Source organism: Orbicella faveolata, unplaced genomic scaffold, assembly GCF_042242905.1.
Source record: "Orbicella faveolata isolate gen_17 unplaced genomic scaffold, um_ofav_v1 contig_46, whole genome shotgun sequence".
Taxonomy (NCBI): domain Eukaryota; kingdom Metazoa; phylum Cnidaria; class Anthozoa; order Scleractinia; family Merulinidae; genus Orbicella; species Orbicella faveolata.
Genome location: NW_028301576.1, coordinates 27,793,178 through 27,815,000, shown reverse-complemented (window position 1 = coordinate 27,815,000; position 21,823 = coordinate 27,793,178). Strand labels below are relative to the sequence as shown.

Here is a 21,823-nt window from a genome sequence, read left to right as displayed (position 1 = left end):
ATCTCCCTACAGTATGTGTAAAAGTGCTGTGCAGAGTAGAGGAAAATTTATTGGGTAATTTCTGTCTACCATAATTGACTCGGGTAAATGAAACCTGTCATAGTCCTCCCTAGCAAGAAAGAGACACAATCACATATCTTATCAACTGTTTACTACTTAGTAAAGTGCCTTCCTGACCCCCACACTTTGTGATATTATCCATGCACAGTAACTTGCACTGAATATTGTTTCAATTTAGTAGAAGTTACTGTGTTGGGGAAGTCATCCATTGTTAGTATCAGGTTCTTTATTCTTCGCTCCCTCTTACATCTTGTCCTGCTCAATCCTGTCCTAGAAGTCTCCATTATCTATTAGAAACTGGGGTTTGTTCTCTCAAACTTATTACGGGGGGTGTCAACTCTACAAAGGCCTGTTTTGAGAGAAAAACAAAATTCTTGCAGGAATCAGGAGACTCTGGAATATTGCTGGGAAATATGACATAATGTAGTTGTAGAGAAGAGCAGGACGTTGAACAAAATTCGTGTTTTGATCAGTTAAGAAATCTGGAGGATCTTCCAGATGTCTGGGAGGACTTAAGCTATGCATAGTGTTGATCAAACAACATTTGTTAGAGTTGTTAACCCCACATACTTATTCAGGACAGCTCAACCCACTACATTGACAATGTGTACGAAGCGCTTGCTTAGTGCACTTCTTTGTCAAGTCAATTGGATGGTTTGACACCATCTTTGATCAGCGTGTCAAGGCCTTGTTTTTCACATAATACAAGCCTTTTGGATGTCAAACTTTAGCTTGATTAGAGTGAGCTAAAGTAATTGAATTACTGATCTAATAAACGAACATCCTTACTATTTAAGTCTGGAATCCAATCTGACCACCCAGCGACGACTGTTCCATCATTGGCAATTCTATCCTCAAATTTTACCAAGCACCCTTCATGTTTCCTATATGCCACGATCTGTCCTTTGCACCATCCCGAGTACTTTGTCACCTTTCCTGATTTGTCCTTTTTCTCATGTTCCACTTCAATCAGACGATTGATTGATGCTCTACCATTCGGCCTTCTTTTCCGACTGATTATATACCAGCGCTTGTCTGGTGGACCTTCATCTCCTAAATTCCCAATGCTGTACGGTTTCATGTACTTTTTGGTTTACCAGGTGATGCCCTATAAGAGGTTGTAACATTACCTTCGCACACTGCTGTTTTCACCACTTGTAGGTGATCCTCCAGGTAAATGTTTTCCATTAATGTATGAAGAACAGTACAACCTTCCTGCAGTGATTTTCGGTTCAATGCCTCAACTGGATTGGTGGTACATGGTCCTTCCTAATCTTTCACGTCCATTTCCTTAAGGCCCTTGTAGACACTGCTGGTGATTCAACCGACACCACTACTTGCTCCAGTGCTTCAGTTTTGTCCAGTTATGGCTGTCAAGCCTGTCAAGTTCAGAGGACAGGTCGTACTCGATAAACTGTTTAGCGTCCTGTAGTTTCCTGAAACCCGATAGAACATCGAAAATTAGGTAAACATTCTCTTTATCTCATTCTTCTTCAATTTTGTGAGCTAAAGTTTTGAAGATACAAGTTTCAGCGTCGCTTTGGCAAACAAACATACAGACTCTATTCACCAATCGTTGCAAATGACCATTGCATCCCTGGATGACTTTCTTGGCCAGTTCTTCACCAAGACATTCTTTCAGGCTTTGTATTGTGCATCGTCGAAATCCATGAGTATGGACCTTAACCTCGCACCATTTGAGAAATAAGCATGATCATGTGAAACCTTGTCGAGAATTGTGGTTATCGACTTGGCATAAGTCTCACCATCTTGTCTACTGCACAGTACTCTTGCAACCGCGTTATACATGCACGTTTGTTCGTTGAAAGTTACGATGCTCAGAAGTTATGGAAAAAAGTTGTTACCTGTGTAGGTCACATCCATAAATAAATCTTCTGCTCTACTCAAAAGAGTTGATTGAAATGGCGACATAAAAAACGTATACTTCCTGGCACTCATAAAAATATACTCAGATCCTTCCATCTGATACTGTCCCATCATTTTGTTGACTTTTTCACTTATATTCATGCTTTCATCATACAACTGGTTACCTTCCACTTTTTTCCTAATTTTATCAAAACCAAGTATCTCATCTAGTGAACAAAGTTCTTTAAGAAAAGACAAATTTTCCAAGCACCATTTTCCTCTCTCCCCACATGGTCAGCATTAGCTGCAGGTGAACTGGCTTCAGGGGGACATAACCAATTCCCAACCCCTTCATCATATCTTTGGTACTTTAAGTACTATCATCAGATACCACTTTCTGGATGTCCTCTTTAACTTTGCTTTACAGGATGTGTGGTGCTGGTTTTGAGTGGTTGTGTTGCATGTTTGGCACAATCCCAATCCATCGCCTTCCATTGTCACTGGATGGCCATATGTAAACCATATGTGCAGGACATGGTCCAGTGGAAACAAGGGAATGACTCTCTGTGGTGTACACAACGATTGACCTTTTGTCTGTTGGAGACAATGTAAGAGCAGTCAACACTAGCACACTTCTTCACACCTTCACAAGGTCCTCTTCTCACATTTAATAAGGTATCCACACCATCTATAACTATATTGTGCTTGGCTGTTTGTGTACTTTGTTTTGACAGCTGATTATTGTCCCAAATAAAATGAGGTTGAGTACTGGGGGAAAAATTTAACTTTCTACAGTCTTAAACAAAAACAAAGTTTGTTTGTGGCGTCCCTGAGGCTGTGTTGAATCCTGGGAATTCATGCGGGTCCTTAAGCATTAACTCTATGTAATTTGCCGAATTCCTCAGGCAATCCTTTATTTTTGGCAGATAATGATGTCCTCTTCCAGTCCTTGCTCTTGTGAGAAGCTTCTGTTTTGCTTTTTGATCTAATGAATCGTTTATTGGATCCAAAACAAGGATATCATAAGGAGAATCCAGAAATTGCCTCCCTTTCTCAGAAGCTTTGTACTGCCTCCATACTCTTGTGAATGATGTGCACCTTAATATGTTATTATCTGTCAATTAACTGTAAATGAATAGCTTGTCTCAGAACCCTTGACCGCCACCCTTGAGAAGTTCTATCTTTAAAGTCTTCATACCAACAGAATATGTCTGCATTAGCTCCATGATTTTCTACATTTCGGGCAGAGAAAATGTATCTTTCTTGCTACCTCTTAACCATCCAATCAGTACTTCTTCTTTTACCCCTTCTTCATAAGTCTGCATTTGTCTGAGGTCTAAAACTGCCTGGATTAGAAGCCTTATTGCTTCCTTTATGTTGAAATCTCTTTTGTCTTTGATATCACAACTGGAACAACACTCATCTACACACTGCAACTCCAGATGGCCTCCTCCAAACTTACTGATTATTTCCTCTCTCATACGTCGTTTGCAGTATATAGAGTAGACCCAGCGCCATGATTGAATCAGTTGTGGCTTTATCTGTTCTACACTTTTTGAACAGTTTTTGGTCCAGAAAGCTAAGTGTTGGTCATCCTTTGACTCATTGACTAGAAGAAAACCATCAGCGCTGTTACCACTTCTTCCAGCTTGGATCATAACACTAAGGTTACACATGCAACCCACCCTGAAAATATTGTCCACGTGTGGACTATGTGTGCCAACCTCATAGGACTCAGTGGCTACCAAAACTTGAAACTCTTTTCTTCTGAAGGCAGAGTCAGTCCTTTTCCGTAATAAGGTCTAACATTTTCTTCACCCAATAGCAGCTTGAGTGATGACGTCATTAGTTCCACATCACTATGAAAATCCATATATACGATGGCATATTCATCATGATATATTCTTTATATCCGTAACACATTCCGACCAAATGTCCTCCTTTGTATGTTCTTTAACTGATCTGGAAGTCTTCTTTGATGTAGGATAAGGTTGCATGTCTTCACAACACTGATCAGGCTTACGGGATTGGCAGATTGAGCACTTGGAAATAAAATCTTTCACTTCGGCGTTCATGAGTGGCCAGTACAAGACTTCTCTGGCATAATGGCGACATCCTTCAATTCCAATGTGTGACCTGTGAATTTGCTTCATTTCTTTACTCAGGGATGTAGGTACAACCAGCCGTTCCCCAAGGAATATTAATCCTTTGTCCTCCACGAGTTCGTTTCGCTTGTCATAGTACAGTGTAAGCACCGGGTCACACTGTTTCTTTGACGGTGCCCATCCGCTCTTTATTGACCCAATTAGACTTTGCATGACAGCATCATTCGCTGTCTCGCGTCTGAATTCAGCGATTCTGTACGAGGCGATAGAGAGGTTCTCTGAATGGTCAATTTCCTCAATTGAGCAGACGAGACTTGTGTCATGCTGTACAAACTCAGTTGTGTTGCAGTAGGCGTGACTTAAGGTATCAGATATTCACACAAGTTCTTGTCTTGGACATCCAAAGAATAGTTCTGTAGAGCCATCAGCATCCTCTGAAGCCTTTTTGGCGACTTGTGAACTGGCTTGTTGAAGATTGCTTTCAGTGGTTCATGGTCAGACTCGATATGCACACAATCTCATCCCAGTATGTACTGGTCAAATTTGTTGGCTGACCACACAATTGCTAATAACTCCTTTTCGATTTGTGCATATCAGGTTTCTTTACCTGTCAGAGCTCTGGATGCAAAGGCAATGGATTGTCCCTTTTGCATACGAACCGCTCCCAGACCTGTCTTGCTAGCGTCACATTGGATCATGACTTCTTCATTGACGTCATAGTATTTCAATACCAGAGCATCGGCCAAGTACTGTTTGATGGTGGTAAATGCTTTCTGGTGTTGTTCAAGCCAGCACCATTCAACTTCTTTGTCATCTAGTCTTCTCACTGGTTCCATCATGTCAGACAATAGGGGCAGGAATTTGGCCAAATAATTGACCATGCCAAGGAATCTCTTCAGCCCTTTTACATCACTCGGTGGAGGCATTTCTAAGATGGCTTCCACTTTGGATGGGCCCTCCGGGATCAGGAGATGGCCCATGAATCACACTTCAGTTTGGGCTCGCTTGAACTTCGTTTTGTTAAGTTTGAGGTTCCACTCATGGCACTTTTGAAGGAATGCACGTTCATTCTTTTCGAGGCTGGCATTAACCTCTGTATCAGTTGCACCAAAGCCAGCAATGAGAAAATCGTCTGCGATGACTTCAAGGCCCTCGAGGTCTTCAACAAACTCATGCATTCGTCGCTGCCAGACTTCAGGAGCACTGGATATACTGAAGGGCATATGTGGCCAACAGTAACGTCCGAAATGCGAGTTGAACATTGTCAAATAGCTAGAGGTGTCATTCAGAAGGATTTGGTGGAAACCGTCCTTGGCATCACAGAGCATAAATTTCTTGGCGCCTGCTAATCGGGACGCAACTTCGTCGATGGTGGGCAGGTAATTTTCTCGACGTACTGCGCCGTTGAGGTCTTTTGTGTCAATACAAATCCGTACCTTGTTCGGTTTCACTATAGTCAGCATGCTGGATACCCACTGAGTTCATTCCATGACTGGCACGAGCACTTTACATTCAACCAGCTCATCAAGCTTCTCTTTTATGCGCTGTCGCAGGGCCACTGGCACTCGTCTCGGGGCATGAACACATGGTGGAATGTTTTCATCAATAACGATTTGGTACTTTCCTGGAAGGGCGCCTAACCCCTCGAATACATCTGCGAATTCTTCTTGCAGGGTGGTGGAGGGCGAGTTGACGTGGGTTGCCGGAACGTCACAATTGTGCAGCCCTACAAAACCAAGGCCAACGCTTGTGTTTAATGACAAAATTGCCTCATAATCACCATCAATGATGTTAAAGTCAAGTGACTTTCGATGTCTTCCAGACCAAACGGGGAGGTTGACTTTGCCAGTCATTTTGCGATGTTCTCCTGTGTACGAAACGATCTCCTTTTGGCAAGGTTTGAGATGCTGAAGCTGAGTGTCTCCTGTAACCTGTTTGTATATCCAGGCAGGGAGTATGTCACACTGAGATCCGGCGTCAACTTGAAACTGAACTTCTGTCTCAGGTGTAGGCGAAGAGATTTGCCTTTTGATGACAGCCATCTGTGCCTGGGGTTTGTTCTCAGCAACTGAAACAATGTAGTATGGGTCTTGTTTCGGATCAGCGGTTTCATGACCAGTCGAGACTCTGTTCCTCCTTCCTCTTGATGAAGCTTGGCATCTATGCGCAGTGATTCATTGTTCCACAATTGAAACATGTTTTTCCATATGCTGGGCAGTCGCATCCATGCAACATTCCACAATTTCCACATTCTTTTCTCGGTGGTCTTCTTGTCTTGTCATCTTCAGCATGATCAGAGTTTCTGGATTTATTCAATGCATGGACCAACGTGTCTCCTCTGGTCATTTGTTTTACCTGCTGTTGGGTCTGCTTTGAAGATTTCATTTGGTCCATGGCTTGTTGAAGGGTCAAATCGTTTAAACGGAGAGGTCTCTTGCATATGCAATCGTCACTTATGCCCAACATGAGGCAGTCTCGCAATATGTCATCTGGCGTGATTGTATCATGTGCACAATTTCTGGCCATCGTTCGCAGCTCTGTAAGGTAGCTGGTAATATTTTTGCCTGGTTCCTGGTTTCTATTGTTAAAACGATAGCGGTCATAGATAACTTGTGTTCTGGGGGCACAGAACTGATCGAACTTCTGCAAAACTAACTCAATGTCATTTGGGTCTTCTCCTTCATTTTATGTGAAGGTGCCGTCCTCATCGATGATGCTTAATAGAGTCAAGATGCGGACAACACCTTCTTGTTTGTGCACACCAGTGGCGATTTCGTAGCGTTTCCATGCTTGTTTCCACAATTTCCATGGCGTGGCTAAATTGTTGTCAAAGCTTAGCGCTTTAGGCAGTGGCAAATTTGATGGGAGAACAAAACTCTGTGATGTACCTGCTTGTACTGCTTGTGCTTGTGCTTGTGCTGGAGGGTCAGTCATCCTTAGGTGTGTGATTAGACCGTCCTACTTCTGACACCATGTAGCAAAATCGATGTGTAATAATGTACAACAAAGAAACAGCTTTAAGTTATTTATTTGCCCAGTGTTACACACAATGCAGGCTCCCAAAATACAGATGGTCCTTGTGCTTAAATTGTTATGAAATCAAATAATCATACAAAGCATCTGATTGGCTGAAATCAAACTGATGATCAAAATAACACGGGCTAGAGCACGTGCAGTATAACGTAACACAATATCTCTACATTCTTCTAAACCAAAAATACATCCAATTATAAGCCCCCATATAAAGGCCCCCCTCTAGCTTTCCTTGTTTTCAATTGAATTTATCATGCTGTTTTAATGCCAAATTAAAAACCAGTAAATGAAAAACCTGTCTCAACCAACACAGCCATTAAGTTTGTTTTCAAAACGGTTTTGTTATTCAGGTTATAAGACCCTTGGATATGTCCTTCCAGTTATAAGCCCATCTAAAGCCTTTACAAAGTTGTATACAGCCCAGGGCTTATAAGCGGCAGTTAATGCTCTTAAACTAGCTGTGTTTTACCTAGCTGTAAAGAGGCTGGCTGTAATTTTATAAATAAACAAAAAAAAGGCCAGTTAATTCTGATGGCAAAGTTACTTAACATGCACAGTCTGTGCAGTATACATAAAGGTAGCTATTTTATAAGGATATTACATGATTGTGTTATGTTGTAGATCACTTGCAAGCCAAAAATACTAATATAGATCTTACTACTTATTGCTTATTTTCTATGCTGCTTAACATAATGGAATGGCTTAAATAATGTTACAACAGTGTATGCTTTACACCACTACACTCCCACTGATTACTTTATGATAAAAAGTGGAGAGATATTAACCAAATTTCTCACAAACTTGCAAATAATGATGGAAATGGCCTTCCACTTTGAATTTTGAATTCTCCAGTAGCATTAGTATGCACAATTTCATTGTGTAAGGACAGTGAAAATTTAATTTATTTAGTACAACAAAGTAATTTTACCATCACAAATGAAGTAAACAAGTTTAAAAAAAGTTGTCCCTCGTGGAAGGGTGGGTGCTCCCTTGAGTTGCTCCCAGTAAAATCAAAGGCTCCAGGAGTGCCATACCAGTTAATGTTGTCCCCACCACCATACTTACGTTGCACGAGGGCCACAACATTATGATTATGATCTGTGTAGAGTACATCAGCCTGAAATCAAATATGACATTTAGGGTAAGGCAAAATTGAACAAAAAGACTACAATAGTAAATGTTAATAATCATGCTGTCTAGTGTTAGTATTGGTAATCATACGGTTTCGAGTTCAATTTGGAATTAATTTGCATGAGTGAGTTTTTCAAAAAGCTGAAATTTCCCGAGCCACTTTGGCTCATGCAATTTCAGCTTTTTGAAAAACTCACAAGTGCAGCCCTTTTATTCATTAACAAATAAAGAAGCCTAAGCCATGTATCAAGTGTTCTCAAATGTCGAGAGTGTTTTATCACAGTGTAATACATGGCTTAGGCTTCTTCATTTGCCTGATGATATGGCTTTTACACACCACGAGTAGAAACAGCAAAGCACACAGATGGACAAACTGACACAATTTAATACCATTAAAGTGCTAGATGCCTTGTCTTCAAAACTTTCTGCTGCTTCATCTTCTTCACTTCTGAGAAATCCATGACAAATTTCTTCAAAGAAAGGTTTCCGCCATCTCTAAGAAAATGTTGACTGAAGGAAATGTGGCAAAACACAATAAAACACGCTTTTTCTGTCTTACACTCTGATAAAACATGGGTTTTTGACCAATCAGAGCGCGTGCAGGGTACTATCTATATTATAAAAGACAATAGGTTTCTATGGTAAATAAAAGAAAATTGTTGTAAACTACATTGTGTAAGATATCTTTTCAATTTTGACCATGCAAGACTCATTATAGTAATAATCAAAACCCACAGCAAATGCATTAAACAATGGCCACGGCCGCACTAGAGAGTTTACCGGGTTATTTCTAATTAATTAATTACGGTTAACCAGGTTACCGAAAAATCGTGATGCGGCCGCTAATTTTGGCTGTTCATCAAACTTAAACCGGGTTTATGGTTACCACGGAAATTAATTGACAAACAATAGATTTTTTAACCGGGTTAGGTTAATTTTAAACCACCTTTTCCTGTGCTTTAACCCAGGTTAGTGGTCTCTTATCAGCAGTCTAATCAGCGCTGCACGGAAGCGAGTGTTTCTTTTTGCCCTAAATGGTGACAGAATACGACAAAGGGCGTGAAAAGAGTCAAAGCTCATTCGAAAATGCTCTCTAAAAAAGTCATGCAGGGCAGATTCCTATGGATTTCCCCAAACCATCGCTGGTCTCTCGGATATACCCAGACTCAAGGACGATTTGACGGCGATGGAGAACACTCTGACCTCTACGCAAAATTAACATCGTGTTTGAAAGAACTGCCATAGAAATTTGCGTAGTGCTTATTAGAAGGAAGAGGGACTGCCTTAGCCGTGAGTGGAGAGAAAGGAAACGAAAACAAAGAAAAAGAATCGAGAATATAACAACAGACTGAACAGGATCCTCAAAGTCTGCCATTTTGTTGGTTTATCTGATGATGTCAATTGAGTTTAACCTGCTTCATAACCCATTTCAGTGTGGCCGCTCATAAAATATAACCCCATTATTTTATTATAACTAACCTTTAACCAAGTTAAGTTGTTTAGAATTTTTAACCAGGTTTCTAAAAAATAAACTGAGTTAACTCTCCAAGTGCGGCTGCAGCCAATATTACCAAAAAATGTCCCTTGAAGAGCAGCTTCTCTCAAATTTTGACTATTAACGTCGTTCACTCTAAATGCTAATAAAAGAACATCATGCATGCATGGCTGCAGCATGGGCTCGGGATAGAAATGACGTGAAACATTTTGATCTTTCTAACACAGTATAACGTTCCCTAACTAAGTCTTAGAGTTATTCAACTATATTATGGTATAGTGTATTGTTAAAAGTCCTCCCAGCTCAAGATCCAAGAATTCAGCAATAAATTAATGACCACAATAAAATGCTGCGGGCCATCTCCTTATTCTACAACCAACAAATAATGCCCAGCATATTAAAAAAGTCCATGTTTTGTGCATAGAATTAAGCTTAATAGAACAACTTACTTTAAAGGCTTTTTTGGTAGCAGGCCACTTTCCTAAAAAGGAGAATTAATAAAGAATGACTCTCATGCATTTATGTATAATAATTAAGTTTAATACATGTAAATTTCTGTCATGCCTGATGAACCCGCACCATCGATTGTTAAACAATACATACAATTTCATTTAGGGTCTAAATATTTCCGGTTAAAACTTATTCAGAATTTGTGCGATAACTAACTCAAAGTTGACATTCATGACTCATACCTTTACAAGTTTCTAATCCTGACCCTGAAGCACTTGAAGTGGAAGCAATATCCCCATCTTTTTTATTGCTGCATGAAGGAGCAAATGAAACAGGGAACTGGGGACACGAAGGTAGTGGCACCCTAGAATGATCAATACAGTAATTTTCCGACGTTTTTGACAAATTATCGTATTGATCATTCTCCCCTGGAGGACATGTTGGCTTCACGGTCCACAAGGTGACCTCATGTAGACTCATCATCATCAGTCCTTTAAATGCCCAGTGGCGCATAGGGCATCAACAAGTCGCCTCCATTCCTGTCGGTCCTTTGCAAGCCATGAAGCTGGCCCCAGGTAAGGTTTAGAACCTGAAGTTCTGCTTCTGCAGTTCTTCTCCAGGTAGATTTTGGACAGCCTCTTTTTCTTTTACCCTCTGGTGTCCATTTGAGAGCAACTTTAGAAATGCTGGTAGATTCTCTGCAGAGCACATGACCAACCCAACTCCATTGTTTCCATGTAAGAACAATACTCATGTCCTTCTGTTGTCAATTTAAAGAGCTCATTGTTGGAGATCTTTTTTGGTTAAAAGATGTGCAAGATTTTTCAGAGACAAGATGTGTGAAAGCCGTGCAGCTTTCTCAAGTCATGCACAGTCATTCTCCAACATTCAGATCCGTAGAGTAGTACAGAGAGTACACAAGCTTGGTAGATCTTAATCTTCATTCTTCTGCTGTAGTTTCTGCTTCTCCACATGGGTCGCAATTTTGCAGAGGCCCCTCTAGCTTTACCAATCCTCTGTCGGATGTCGATGTCACCCCCCATCACTGCAGACTTTACTACCCAGGTAGGTGAATTGTTGGGTCATTTCAAGGTCTAGCTGTCCCACTTTGATGGGCAATGGTGCTGAGATGTTGACAGGCAATACTTTTGTCTTCTGAGGGCTGATCTTAAGCCCTACCTGCCGAGAGAATCTGTTAAACCAGTTAGTTTTCTCCTGCATGTCAATAAAAGAATGGGATAGCAAAGCAATGTCATCGGCATAATCCAAATCCTCCAGAACAGTTGACAGCATCCAGTGTATTCCTCTCCTTCTATCTTCAGTAGCTTGAGACAGCACCCAAACAATGACAATGTTAAACAGTAGCACTGACATAACACATCCTTGTCAGACACCCGAATTGACATGGAAGCTCAGGTCAGAGCCTCCAACCGAGCAACAAAAGTCAGTGTCGAATTGCTTTATCACTTGGACAATGTGTGCAGGTATTCCCTACGCCCTGAGGATACTCCATAGACTCTCTGTGCACGCTATCAAAAGCCTTCTGGAAATCGATAAAATTGATGTACAATCCTCTCTGCCATTCACGACACTGTTCAATGTTTCTCAAGGAGAAAATGTGTTCTGCACTCCACACCTTAGCGAAGAGTGGGAGTAATATCTCTGCTGCAAGCTCTCGATGACATTTAAAGAGCTCAGCTTTAGCTGGTCCTGCCCAGGTGCTTTACCATTCTTAAGATCTCTAATGGTTTCCACAATCTCTTCTTTAGTGGGTGGTTCAATGCTAATGTCAGGGTCTTCCTCAGCATCCTGAGCAGCAGCTGGCTCCTCCAGGGCCTCCTTGTCAAGTACTTCCTGAAAGTGTCGTGCCCATTGCTCTTCCTGTTCCTTCTCAGTTGTTAGTAAGGCCCCTTGCTTGCTGCAGATAGGTGCCTTCCCTCTCCGTTGACCTCCACAGATTTGCTTGGTGATTCTGTAAACTGTACCTTGCTCCTGTTTCTGGGCAGCAGCCTCTGCTTCTGTTGCGAAGTTCTCAACAAATCTTTTGTCTGCTCTAGCTGACCGCTTAACTTTGGCATTGAGTTTACTGTACTGAGCTTGTGATTTCTCTTTTAGGCGAGTAGACGTGGCCCCCATAATTTCACCCTTTGCTCTTTTCCTCTCTGCAATAGCATCCCAGGGGTCCGCACTCACTTAGGGGAGGATCCTGACTAAAACCAGCCTCCTGGCCCTCCAGGTTGGGGGTTAGGCGTAAGGTTGACAACCTCACCCTGTAAAAAAGATTTTGTCATGGAAACACGAACAAGAAATCTCATGTAGACTGGTAACAAGTAATGATGGCAATTTCCACGAAATGGCACATTCTTTGCATTTGTTAGCTTCCGAAGTGCTCTTTGAAGAAGGAAAATTTATTTCAAATATAATGCGATTCAAATACAAGTACTCAAGCTACTATTTTTTTAATGTGAAAGATCTACTTCACAAGAAAGAATTTTAAACAGCTAGATCAATACTTGAATCCGTATTGAATCGAAAATCGTCTGGAAACTAAATCTACCATCCAACCCCCCTCCCATCCAGAATTTCCTGGGTCTTTGACCCCCACCCCTCCAGAATTTCTGATTCCCTCCGTGGTGGGGGTATGGATATTTCTGGAACCACACATTGTCCAAAAGTCTGATTTATTTTTAAAACGTTTCTGTTTGATTTTACAAGAATTTCAGTTTCGTCAACAAAGGCAGTAAGTCTTCCACTGTAATCTGTCTTTCTGCAAAAGCGCTCTTCTAACTAGTACGTCTATTCCCACACGTGCTGTGTCTCGACTTTCACAGTGAAATAAGGCAAGATGGATGTAATACCTTGTACGTCTTCTGCAGTGACAGCAGAAAGCAGATTTTGCGCTCTAGTACCAGGTTTGCATCAAAACCTTCTGTATCCTCCAGATTACAAATGGAACTGGCAGCAGGGTAATAAATGCCATTCTTCACAAATTGCTTAGGGCCTGATTACATGGCGAATTTCAGCCCAGCTAGGGGGGCTGAAATTTTGCTGCAATTACATAACGAATTTCAGCCCGGGCTGAAATATTAGCCTTGGCACCAAATATGAAATTGTGTGTGAAAAGTCTCCAGAGAATCAAAATGGCGCGGAGAACACGAATCATGAAAGTAGGCGCATTGCTTCTCTTGTAGTTTGACCTTTTGTTGGCGCTCAATTTTTAACTTTTTGGGATAGTAACACCCTACAATGATGATGGAACTGAAACAAAACCTGTCTCTTAGCCAGAAAGACGTACTTGCATAGAAAGAAAATATGTCCTCAAGCTTGCAGAGTTCATGGCCTCCCTGACAGCCTTGTGCTGTTTAACCTTGTCTCGATGTTCTTATATTCCATCTAAGCTTTAAAATTAGAGAGATTCTCTATTTTGTCACCTTTATTCCACTGAGATTGCTTCTACTTTGTAGTGGCAGCCATCTTATCTCCCGCTTTTCAGCCCGGGCTGAAATTCCGTTTCGATTACATGGGATTTTTTCAGACTTTTTAGCCCGTTTGCCTGGGCTGAAAATCCTAGCCTGGTTTGAAAAACTGGGCTAGGATTTTCAGCCCAGGCTGAATTGCGGCCTGGGCTGAGTCCTTCTCCATGTAATCGCCAATTTGATTTCATGAGAATTTGTTTCAGAAGCTGGGCTGAAATTCGCCATGTAATCAGGCCCTTAGACAGCATTCCATATGTATCAACTTGAAATTCTTCATTTTCCAATTCTATTTCAATCTGCCTGCTTACAAAATCCATAGCTTTCTTCTGCTCAAAAGTCTTCGTGTGGTTTGCTTTAAATGTTCTTTATAGTATAATTTTAATTAACCTTTATTAACCATTTTTACTTAACCTTTTAATTTCAATCAAAACCTGAAAAAAACTAAACACCTTTTGAAGGTATCATTTTTTACTCACAGCAGATGAAACTAACTCAGAAGAAATTTTCACAGTTTATGCAAGCAGTCTGCAAGGTGAGAAACACTGCACTTACATTTATATAAGTAAACAAGTACTAAAGCAATCATTGTTTTTAAAAAAATAGATAACAAGAAAAAACCAAATAGAAGAAAACAAGGAGAATCTCAAGAAAAGTAGCAACCTCTGGTGGGTAAAAGCAAATTTATTTAAACTGACTTGTAATGAAAGTAAAAATTAGGATTAATTTTTCTCCCGCTTTCCTAGGAAAATGGAAAATACAAGAAACCAATCATCCTTGCAATGGTACTTAACGAGACTATCTACAGAACTTTGTCTTCTCATATTAGAATATTACTTAGTAATAGGAAGCCATAAAAGCTTAGCTAAGAAGACAAATGCCAAAAGGAGTGGCCTACAAGAAACATCTTTTTATATTGCTAGGCAACACAACACCCTTTGCAGAAGAAAGCAACATAGTTAAAAAAAGATATGGCAGTCTGAAACAATTTCAGAGAATTTTTTTTATCTCTTCATAACTCTTTCAGTTGTCACATAACTAATAATTTTTTCTGCAGAGTCGAACAATTTGATAATGTCAGCGATGAGAGAAGCTGTTTTGTATCATGAGAAAACCATTAGAAAGATGTTATCACTATACCACCATGCAATTGTTTCACATGTAGCTAGTCTCCGAAACGTTCACTTTCAATTTTGACATCCCCACTGTCTTCATACCATTTACACAGGCTTTCATAAAGGGAATGGTCTGTGATGTAAAAATGTGCTGTGTCAGTGAACCCGCCATCGGGTCTAACTAGATAATCCCACAATTGCAGTAAACCTCTGCCACTCATCTTAAAACCGCCTCTGTATTGTTCATTGGGGTACAGGATGGTACGGTAAAGATGCCACTTCTCCTCATCCATTGCTTATTCTCTCTCGCTGTAGATATCTATATCTAGAATTGCAGCAGCAAATTTTTCTTTAACTTTTGATATGTTTCCAGATCCACTGTTTCCTCTCTCTGCAACCAGCACAAAAAGTTCTTTTTTTGCTCTTCCCAATTACAATCCTCACACATGTTGTCAAAATCATGATACTTATTACTGCCTATTTCTTCTGCCATGTTCTAAATTTTTGCGTCTGAATGATTATGGCAATAAGATCACATTAGTCACACATGAGAGTAAACATTTGGTTCATCTTGAAACTGAATAATTATGGAATTGAGTTCACATTAGTCACCCAAGAGAGTCAACATTTTGTCCTATATCCTCTTATGTTACAACACAAACCTGTAAAGCAAAAACATACAACTGATGGCATGACAACAAAACAGACGACAAAATGACAAAAGGCAACCCCTCTTTTGGGACGAGATCAAAATGTAGGCACTGCTGAAATATAGTCTGTGGCACAGACCCAAAAAAAGGCGGTAAAAGCTCAGGAAAAATCATCCGTCAAAGCAATGCAGGAAATGCAGACATCCATGGCCATTAGCAAGAACTTTCTAAGTTCTTTTCCGTCAACTACACAGGGCTCTGCTCAAATGCAGGTCAGAGAGATGAGTTCTTAAATCACAGTCCCTCACAATTGTCACTGGTTTGCAAACACCAACAGCACAACCCAACAACATCCAGCAAGGAAATGCCATTGCTCAATGCCCAGGTCAATACCAGGCCAGAGAGAGGTCTGAAGTCACAACCCCTCTAATTGTCACTGGTTTGCAGACACCAATGGCACTACCCAACAGCTTCCTGCAAGGAAATGCCATTGCTCAAGGCCTAAGTCAATACTAGTCCAGAGAGAGGTCTGAGGTCAGGACATCTCTCATCAAGTTACAAACACCAATAGATGCTTTGCATAATTCAGCCTTCTTATTTCCAGTTGCACGAAAGCGAGACAATGGATGTAGCTGTTTCAAGATGGCGGCAAAGAAAAGCCAAGGAAACAGTGTACTTACTTTGGTTGTTCAAAGAGAATGTATGATGCAAATGGTAATCAAACAGGTTTTACCTTTTTTAAGTGATGACTTATTGTGTGACGTCACCGCTTTATTAAAAAAAAAGAGTCAAATGAAGTTCAGTCATTTCCATTCCTTCAGAAAAACCATCACCACAATTTTCACCATCACATACGATTTGCAGTTTTCTTGTCTCATCATATAATTGCAGAAATCACATTTCAACAAATACTGAGAGTTGCACTGAATATGTTTTTTACATTTCAAACAAGCTTTTGAAACAGAAATTCCTCAATCAATTCAATCTTTGTAATATTTATAGACTTCGTACTACTTTCCACACATGTTTCATTTGGTTCAACATTGTTTAGATCACTGTCATTGTTTACAGTGATAACTGTGTTTTTTGTTGTGTTAAAAATCTTTTTTTCATCTCCAACTTTTAGCCTTACTTGCTCAAAGTTGAAATCTTTCCTTTTTTGCACAGCTGTAACATCTTTCTCCCACAGAATTAGAGTTGAAGTGGTTTCACCATCAGAGATTATTGTCTCTGCCATCTTGAGTTGCTTTGCAGAAACAAGTTGTGTCTCTCCCACATCTATAACTTTTGCTTTAATGTTAACTACAGTCATTGGTTCACAAAGTTTGATTGCTCCTTTCAAAGAAAGCCACTTATCAGATACTGAGGCAAATGATTCTTCAAATTGAAAAGAATATTCTTCAGGTCTTGGCTTTGATATGTATGTCATATCATTGATGTATATTGTTTCAGAGTCCTTAGCTAAACTATATTTGGAAATTTTAACAGCTGTTTTGTTGTTCTTTTTCTTCAGAAGAAGTTGCCTTTTTACACTGGAAAAGCATACAGCTCTGCATTTCTTTGGACCTTCGACTTGCAGAACAACATCACAGTAATCCGTTGTATCTCTTCGATTTCTTTTGGAAGGACTCGCAGATTCTACATATCCAATTATCTCGTTTGAAGAAGGTCCTTGCCACTTTCCTAATACTGAAGATTGCTTTTGAGTTTCAGTTTGTTTTGAGCTGCAAGGTTCTGGTGAAGTGGAAAGATCATTTTCTACCACTGTACAAATCTTTTCACTTACTGATGCTGTTTCCTCTTTGTTTGAAATGCAACCGGCTGAAATGCTTCTTCTTGAAATGTCCTCCTGTGTAAAGGGCTCTTTTTGTTTTTGTCTCTCCTCTTTCTTCAGTTTGGATTCTTGTTTGTTCTGGTTGTTTCAATTCATGGTTGTAATGAACTTTTCAGAAAGTTTATTGGGGGTTCAAAAATCTTATTCAGTTATGACAACTTTTTTAAGAATTCAAAGAATTGTGTCAATCAAGAAACCTCATACAAGTGCAATATCCTAAATAGGAATTTTTTCAGAAACTATTACCTTAAAAGGGTAGCAAGAGGATGGATAGTTAAAATTTTTTCAGAATTAATTCTCATTGTTTAAAGAACCTTCTACAGAATAGACCTTATTTTTAGTACACCTGTGAACTAGTTATTACCTTAAAAGAAAATGCATTTGTTGTTACCAAATAAACAACCGTTTTATCTTTTTTCCTGCATACCAAAAAAACAAATTTTTGCAACCTGAAACATTCCTTTAAACTAAATGAAATGACTACACTACCATAAAAATACAGATTTCTTTGAAAAGATTGTCAAAATTAAACTGTTTGTACCAAACTGAATCTTATTTATTGTACATTTAAGACCTGTTTTTAATATTTTTTGAGCAACTGACATACATTCATTGATAATTGAATTTCTTTCATTGTGCAATAGTCCTTTGTTGACAACTTGTTACTTTAAGATGTGATGAAACTTTCTATTACATAAAGATTCTTCATTGAAAACAACTTCTCTTTTTAACCTTTGCACAGCACTTTCATAAAAAACTCAATTTTTTGTGGTAACTGTTTAAGAACAGAAGTGCTCTAACGTACTAATCAAAAATGACTATAACTTCTATTTTCTTCAAATAATGCACCTTGCCCAAGTACATGCTCAGTTTTTCTTCAGTATCTTGGAACATGTTGTAGTAATTGTTCTAATTATGTTTTAAGATTGTTCTTTATTCTTTCCATAGCCAAGGTATCTAGAAACGAAAATTGTTTGTTAGAACCTTTAGCCTACTTATAAAAATAAAATAGTTTCAAAAATTAATAAAATTAAGCTACTTTTCAATTCATTAACACTCAATGCATAATATCATTTTGATACTTACAACCACAGTTTGAGGTAGTTACATAACATACTTAAGTAACAGTGTAAATCATCAAAAGTGCTTTGAACTGTTTGAAGATGATGATCCCAAGTGAAATAAATATATCGCAACATTTGTATTCCGTCTATCTATTCATAAAACTTTCAGTTATTTACAGGTACAAAATTTAAATACTTACCCGCAACCACATTCTTTCATTTTTCTCAATTCTTTCTCTTTCTTCCACACGCAATTAATACAGATTATATAGTCGCAGCTTAGTACTACCCAATCTAGCTTCACACTAGACTTCATTGCATAGCACATGATGCAGACTGCAAAAAGGTTTGAAACCAAATGAATAAGTTTAAGTAAAAATTCAATATTGTTAATAGCAACAGCAATATTTAATGTTTGAGTAGTACTTACTCCATTTAGCCATCATTCTTACTCGGCGGCAGGTATAGTTATCCATTTTGTAAATAGTGTTTCACCAAGTCTTTAGTTAAAGGTACTTGAACCGATGTTTATACTCAAATGAGTAGGCTACATAGGCTAGTTAATGCAGTACTGCACTTCTTTCAAATTCCTATGAATGTACCAGCTACTTACGCTGATAAATGTAATTTTGCAATACTTAAATAATACATCCTAGTTTCAACTTCAGAGTAGCAGAACAACTCCAAAGCAAGTAAAAAAGGTGACTCCTCTGTTTGTTTTTGTGGAAAGGGAAAAAACTGGAGAGATATGGCCTAGGACAAGTTGGTACAACCAATCAGAAATTACTGTTCCATTTGTAATATGGAACATGCAGAACTTTAAACCAGAATATTTGCTCGAATGGAAAGCGAATATAATTAGAGTATGAGAGTCCCTCTCTTGCTTAGTTCATCGTGCGTGACATGAAAGAAAACTGCGAGAAAAAAATGGCTGCGTGAAATGCTGGGGGTGAGGAGTATGCGCTCCTCGCCTCCAGGATATCGCACGCCCATTTTTTTCTTGCGCTTTTCTTTCGCATCACTCACAACAGACTGAGCGAAAGAGGGACTACTCGTAGTCTAACCGTAAGTTATTGAAATGTTTGAAAGAAACATTTAACAAATTTGTGCAATATTTGGTTTATTAAACTATACAACGGTAATAGTTCATGACATTTATTCATTTGTAAATTTGAGTTTATAGCATCCATAAATTGATGTTAATGAGACCTAAGAGAAAATATCTCAAAGACAGGCACACATTTTGCATTGGAACACATTATTTCAGAGAAATGTAACACTATGAACCTCTTCTCATGTTCATAGGTAACTCCCAGTAACATGAGTAACAAGCCACCAATTCCTGATCCCAAAGTCCATCAGGATTCCCAGTTGAAAACAATCACCCCCTTTATCACAACAAAACTTTCTTTTGCTAAGTAAGACCACTGTTATCTAAATCTGTAAAAGATGGTGTATCAATGGTTCCAGTCATGTCTCTCGTGTGTTCACCTCATGCCCCGACCTCTAGTCAAGCACTTGCTCTTTCTTGTATTCAGTCTTCTTGTTTGTGCCAATCCTTCGCCACTAATTTTTCTTTTTCCCTCCCCCCCCCCCCTAAGACTGGAACCCTTGCTCTACACATTTTAACCCCTGATACTATACTTTAGGACTATCTTTAACCCAACAAACAAAGTAATTTAGATCTATAGAAATGTTCGCCATGAATTAGGCTAATACTTTGTCTTTCCCAAAAAATTAAAAACAAAAAAAAAGGAAGGGCAAGCTTTGACACTACAATTCAGAATGTCGTGGATAGATACTGAACATTACTATTCTGTTACTTTTAGAAAAACACACATCCACATATACTTATACATATTATTTGTTTAAAAAAATATATTATACCATTAATGGTTATAGGCTACAGCTATCTGTCTCTTAGCGAGCCTTAGACCTTGTAATTCAGAGTGCAATGAACAGATACTTTGTATTTTGGTTCTGTTATTGTTGTTGGTTCTGTTGTTTGTTAATAAAGAACAATGGCAGGGAAGTGCACCCATTAGCTGCACTTTACCCCACAGTAAGGCTCTAGCCTACTGGAGACCGGTCTGGAGAAATTACCTATTTCAAGGTGGCTACCCCCGGTACTACCTGATCTGTACTCCCCCCCCCCCCCAGGAGAGGCTCTGCCTCCTAGTTCTATCAGTCCCCAAGGACTGTGGGATTTGGGCCTCACCCCTGGAGGCAGGTCTGGAACTTTTATTCCAGGGTGGTTACCCCCGCTACTACCTGATCTGTACTCCCCCAGGAGGGCCCCCTTAGTGGGCCCCTACTCCCAAGTCGTCCTTCCCTGCCACCCATATTTTACCCACAGCCAGCGTGTTATTTCCTAAATGTGGTATCGTTAGTGGCAGATCAGACCAGGCCTTAAAAGAGGATCATTAATTGTTGTTTAATATCACTATTCCGTTATTCAAACTAGGAGTACAATATGATGAAACCATGTAAAAGATAAAGCAACAAAGTACACAAACAACAATAGTAATTGAGAAGTACACAACCCTGTGGCAGGTTTCACGCCCCTACATGATAGGTGCACATTCCAACTAAAAGCCTAACTTATTCCCCCACTAACACATGAATGGACAAGAGTATTGACACAACCTCTCTTTAATCCCAGCACAGCACAGCCTGGATCAGACAACCTAAAGGCTAAGATATAAGATAGAAAGACACAACCAATGACAAAGCTTGAGGGAAGTTGCTACGCAGACTTAAACAAACCACGAACACTGACCCCAGTTTATTGCCAAATAACAAATAAAAGTCCTTCTCTAAAGGAGGGAGGATGAAAATTTTAAGCTTAATTGTTACAAACTGTGCACTCTAATGCAACCTGCCAAAACAAAGGCCTTTGACAGTGTATTGAGATTTATATAGCAAGACAGTGTCTCATAGTTCAACCAATAAGTACAGCTGTACTATTAACTAAATAGAACCAACATGGCAAGCTGTGAGTGATGAAAATGTTCCATATTTTTCGTTTTTTACCATCTGATATGGTTTTGGGAATAGTAATCCCTTTTTGTAAATATTTAATGCCATCTCAAGCAAAAAAAGTTTTCTTATTTCAATGCCTGTAATGTTAACTTACATTGAATTAACAACAGTAAAGTATTTCCCACCTCCTGAATGCTGATTTATAAATTTAAATTCAGGCACACCAGCCATCTGCAAAGCTTATAAATAAACACTGTTTTCAACTTTTCTAGGAAACAATTACAGATAAAGCGATTCAAACACTCCCCCTTCTGTGCTGATATTTCAGTTTGCACTTTTTAGAAAATACCACTTCACACAAAAGCTGCCCTGTTCTCCCACCCCCTCCAAAAATACTTTTGCTACTAACAAAAAGAGATTATTACAAACTGCACCAACATTGAAATTAATGTTTTTACACTGGTGATATATATGAATAACAGTTACATATTTATATTAAAAGACGGAGAAGCACAAATAACTAGTGTTGTAACTAATCTGATGTTTTGTGTTCTCTTTTGAGGGG

General features: G+C 39.3%; 2 pseudogenes; both read right to left on the bottom strand.

Annotated features, from left to right (window-relative positions):
- Positions 1-752: 752 nt before the first annotated feature.
- Positions 753-5,011, bottom strand: LOC149099381 (uncharacterized; annotated as a pseudogene).
- An 11,170-nt stretch (positions 5,012-16,181) lies between these two features.
- Positions 16,182-17,299, bottom strand: LOC149099380 (uncharacterized; annotated as a pseudogene).
- Positions 17,300-21,823: the final 4,524 nt, after the last annotated feature.